General features: G+C 41.6%; 1 pseudogene; it reads right to left on the bottom strand.

Annotated features, from left to right (window-relative positions):
• Positions 1-694: 694 nt before the first annotated feature.
• On the bottom strand, positions 695-1,890 carry LOC102845685 (annotated as a pseudogene).
• Positions 1,891-5,024: the final 3,134 nt, after the last annotated feature.

Consider the following 5,024-nt stretch of genomic DNA (forward strand, 5'->3'; position numbering starts at 1 on the left):
TAATCATGGGTGTGCATATATCTGCTTGGATGGCAGACATGGTCTCTCTGGGGTATATTCCCAGTAATGGGATTGCTGGGTCAAATGGTATCTCTATTTGCAATTTTTTGAGAAAGCGCCACACTGCCTTCCACAATGGTTGCACCAAAAAACAACTTTTTGTGATATCAAATATTTGATATATTTTTTCTTCTTTAAGATCACGTTGCTGAACGTATATTCTATAAAGACGGCCAATGGAAGTTTTGTGTTCTCTAACATTTTAGTCCAGTCAACAGAAAACTTCATCAGCCATCTGCACATGTTGGTCGGCTGACACTGAAGCAATCCACGGCCCCATTCTCCTTGATAAAAGAAAGGACATTCCTTTCACTTTCTCGCTGCAGTGAAAGGTGCATTAACACAATGATGGAGGGTGGTGGAGAGTTACTCTGTCCACTTTAATTTTTAGTAAAGGGAGGCCCGTGACCCTCTTGGAACCCTGGTAAGTAGACCTAGCTGTTGACCACACTGCCTAACACTGGTCTAAAGGGTCCGTGGTGTGGCAGAGAAGTAGTTACGTAAGTGAGCGGCCCTGGAAATTGAACGTAATTGTAAGTCAGTGGAAGCTGGATGAACCCAGGCTGCTGGTGCTGGAATGGCGAAGGCCCTGGGAGAGCAAGAGCACCAGGCAGAAACATTGGTGAAGGCTGGTTCAGAGCGGCCCTGGGGTCTGTTGGTGTTGGAGTGAATGATGACACTTGGGGGGCAACTGATGCAAAGTCTGAGGGGCCTGTGAGGTGTGAGGCTCCCTTGCTGGCTCATGAGAAGCCTGTCTTGTCCCAGCTCTGTGAGTTGAAGCATCATTGGAAGCCTGGGCTCTTTGCTCTGCTTCTCACCTCTGCAAGACGTCTTCAGCTTTGTACTGCTGCCTGTAGGTAACCAAGAAGTACTTCACTTGGTCCGCCATCTTTTTGCCAATGGCATCTGCGATCGCTTGAAAATCATGACCGTATCTTTCAACACCTTGCACTGCCAGAAGCTGTTCCTGTACGGTCCAATGGGCACTGATTTTCTGATCTGACCTGGGAGGTCTGAATTCTTCCACACTGCCTTCCACTCCCTGTGAAGTGCACGGTTTTCTTGTGCAGCCTGATGAAGCTGCCCCCTGGGAGACGTCAGTTCCACATCCAGTTGCCTCGGGACGGTGTTGGCTGCATTGGGACTGCAGCTAACTGTGATCACATCTTTTTGGGTTAAATATGTGTCACCAGCGGGGCTCTGTTCAGACCTCTGAGTGTGGTGGTCAGGCTGTGACCTCTGACACTCTTTCTTTCCTTGGTTGGCCTCACAACTTTGGACAGGTTGTTCAGCATGACCCTTTTCATGGCTTCTTTCAGGACCACAAACGTCCCTTTGCTGTGGAGGTGTTTTCTTGACATCTTCATCACAGCTAGTAGATGTGTTATGTAGTTGATTCTCTTTTTTACGCACCTTTCTCCCAGTCGGAGTTTTCTTCCAAGAATAGTAATAGTTTACAAGACTGCGAATCTCTTTCTTTGGAAGCTTTTTCTGAATACCCTCAAATTTCTTCCCTTGCCCTTTAAATGCTTTTTCAAATAGGATTTTTTCGTCCTCAGTCCATTTCTCTGGCTTTGGTGTGTAGATAGGGAGGTCAGCAATGGCCTTTTCAATATTGTATTTATGCCAGAACAACATGGCAAGTGCCTGCTCCTCATTGTATGCATGCTCTTCCTTTGCATGGGCAATAAACTCAGCCAGCGTGGCATCCGGGATGTTGTGATGTGGAGACCACAGGAGTGTGCCTCCAACGTCGTTATCCACGTAGTTTGTAGCACCTGGATCAAAGTCAGGAATCTGAGCCTGGTACTTGGCTCCCACTCTTAGCATGTTGGTGTCGTCACCCAAGCTCTTGTCCTTGTCCTGGTCTCGTCTTCTCTTCCTAGCTGCCTTGGACGCTCTCTTCTCCTTTACAGGTGTGGCAGACAAGGGGAGACTCCTGGTTGGATGAACCTTTCAACAGTATCTAATTGGACAGATGTGTGAGAGGTGCTTTCTCCGAAGTCCTTGTTGGATGAACCTTCCAACAGTGTCTTTGTTTACAGAATGATGAGCTTTCTCCTCTCCACAGTACTTATACCTTCTTGGAGCCCCTCCCACTTTTGGAATGTGAGATTTACTGATCTTGTTTTAGCAAGGGTATTAGAGATGTGATTGGATTATTCTCACCTATTCATTGAATTGCTGATGATATTTTCACTATGTAACGGAGCGAGTCCCAAAAAATCAGCGAGCCAATGAGCCGAATTAGCAAAGTTTATTTCCAGTGCAAACCCGGGCTCCCGCATGCTGACACAGCAGCATCCAGCTGAGAGCCCCAAATTGATGTCTGCCCCTCCTTTTATACCTCTGCTACTCCCCTGCCCAACCATACACACCATGATTGGCCATCCACAGTAGTTTGGGTATTTGTCCACCTTCAGTTGGCTAGCCATAGCTCAGGATAACAGTTTGGAAACCCATTTGAATATTATTGGTTCCTTCAGATACAGGAATGCAGAAAACTCCTTGTCCTCTTACAGAGAAGAAGAATTCCACTTTATGGCAGTTGATCAATCAGGGAGGGATTTACCACAGGTGGGGGTTGTTTGTTTGTTAAAAAAAGCACCAAAGTGGGTGGGGTGGGGTTAACTGTACTTTACCAGAAACTGAGTTTCTGGTAACTGGTCCTTTCATTCCCCCCTCGTTTTTCTTAACAAATCAAACCATTGATTTAACAGTTTCAGTGAGATACTGGTAATGGGTTTGAGCCATAAAGATTTTAAGGCTTTTCATTCCTTAAGGTCTGAGACCTTCAGTCACTTTTATTTATCAACATCTTCCTTCCTTGAGTTGGTCATTGCCAAGCAGATTTTCTAGTCAAGATTGAGTTAGTCTTGCTGGTTTCCCAGTTCAGGGCTAAGCTTGCTTTGCAAGTAAACCAGGCTTCTAACAGTTCCCTTCCAAAATAATGAATGTTGCCTGTCTTAGGTTGATGAGAGAACTTAAACTCAAGTTGCCCGTCATAGGGATACATAGCAATTCATGCTACTCCCTGTCTTAGGATCATGAGGAAGTCTCTTTCCTTACCGTCATTGGCTACGCATCCTGCATTCGCCTGGGGAGGGCCTTAAGTTGAATTTTATGTACTTTACCCAGTAATTCTTTATAACGCTTGACTAATATATGTCCAACACAAGGGAGGATCCATAGAATACCTATTATAACAATACAAAGAGCAACAATCGTATAAAGAAGATTTCCAAATGAAGTTACAGAAGGAAACCAGTTTTTCAGATTTTTTAAAATTAGACTAGCTTGTTCTGCTGGATAGATATCTATATCTGGGGTATTCTGCATTTCTATAATTCTTTGGTGCAAATCATACAAATCAAGAGAATCATGATTAGACATCCAAACTCCTTTTAAATGAGATACTATTTTTGTCCAATCATTATCTGAGCTATTGTATTTCAATTTAGTAACACAAATAGAGTCATATACCGCATGGCATCTTAACTTTTCTTTCATTCTAATTTGTTGCACCATGTTTCCTAATACATTTACCGTATCATATAAAGCATTTAGTTTCTGTTCCATAACTTCATCCACATTTTCTTGCTGTACCCAATTTTTTATGCATTAACCCATTTACAAACTTAGCAGTTTGAACTTCTTGAGGTAAAGCTACAGCAGAAGTAGAGACAGTAGCAATCATAGAGATAAGAGAATTCCTACAATAACAAGACCTATAGCTCTTTTGGCTCTAGATGACAACTTATATAACTCTTAAAATTTGCAAGCTTTTATCATCATACCAAATATCATCTAAATTTACCGGTGTCATTACAAAAGGAGGATTCTTCAAAATAACAACTGAATCATCCTTGGTAATAGAGCTAATACAGTTAGAGATTTTACAGTGAGAACAACGTACGTTACATCTTGGATAATCACCAGTGATCACCTCATTACCAATTAATAAGACATATGGTTCAGGTACACAAGACATAACTTTGGCATTTGTTACATTATCTCCCTTACATTTATCTTTTGGGATACAGGAAATATTTATTGAATCCATGCTAGCAACTAATTTCCACAATTTAGTTTGAAAGTTCTTCATATCAATAATCCACATTCCTCCCACAAATCCTTTCATAGAAAGTCCGGGACCATATGTATGAAGAGGTGACCAGTCTCCAAGGGAGGTAGCATTCCAACCGTTGGTCCTTTAAAAATTAATTACCAGTACTAATGTTAGACAAGAGAATGGCCATAGCACTGTTATGATGACATTTTCTCCAAAGTGGTTGCCAGATGTCAGTACGACCTTTCTCAAAGCATGAGGGAAATTTGGCATCTGCTGGAAATATGGCGTTTATTCTACCTGCTCCACATCCGGAAGCTCGTCAGTCGGAAGCTAAATAATTCAATCATACAGTCCATGATGGGTTTCCACTGCAGATAAATAATTTTTTATAGTAGAAAGAGTACATTCCATAATACTTTGTTGGCTTTTTTTTTTTTTTTAATGAGGAGCGTTTGATTTATTTTGTTATACTTAATGAGGTAAACTGGTCATTGTTATAAATTCTCCTTTGCCTGTATTTAGGATTTACTCTTAATACCTTGTTTTTAAGGATTGCAAGGAAACTCAGCCCCATGACACATAGTAAAATATTCACAAAAATTTTGAAAACTTTTCCTGGTATAGCTAGGAGTGTTAGGAATCTAGATTATTCTAAGAGTTTCCAACATAGAAAAAGCTAATAAACAATGCTCCACAATATATTTAGTTGCTTTTTCTGATAAACAAGATATTACCACAAAACCAGAACTGATATTAATAATAACATGAACAACTTGCATTCTTTCAAATTTGGGAATGTGAGCCGCATTCACCCATCAAACACAATCTGGCAACAATCCTCTAGGACTCACCCTAAAATGTGGAACAGGTAACAGAGACAAACACCCTACAC

This window comes from Elephantulus edwardii, unplaced genomic scaffold, assembly GCF_000299155.1.
Source record: "Elephantulus edwardii isolate Elephantulus edwardi_28Jun2011 unplaced genomic scaffold, EleEdw1.0 scaffold00051, whole genome shotgun sequence".
NCBI classification, from domain to species: domain Eukaryota; kingdom Metazoa; phylum Chordata; class Mammalia; order Macroscelidea; family Macroscelididae; genus Elephantulus; species Elephantulus edwardii.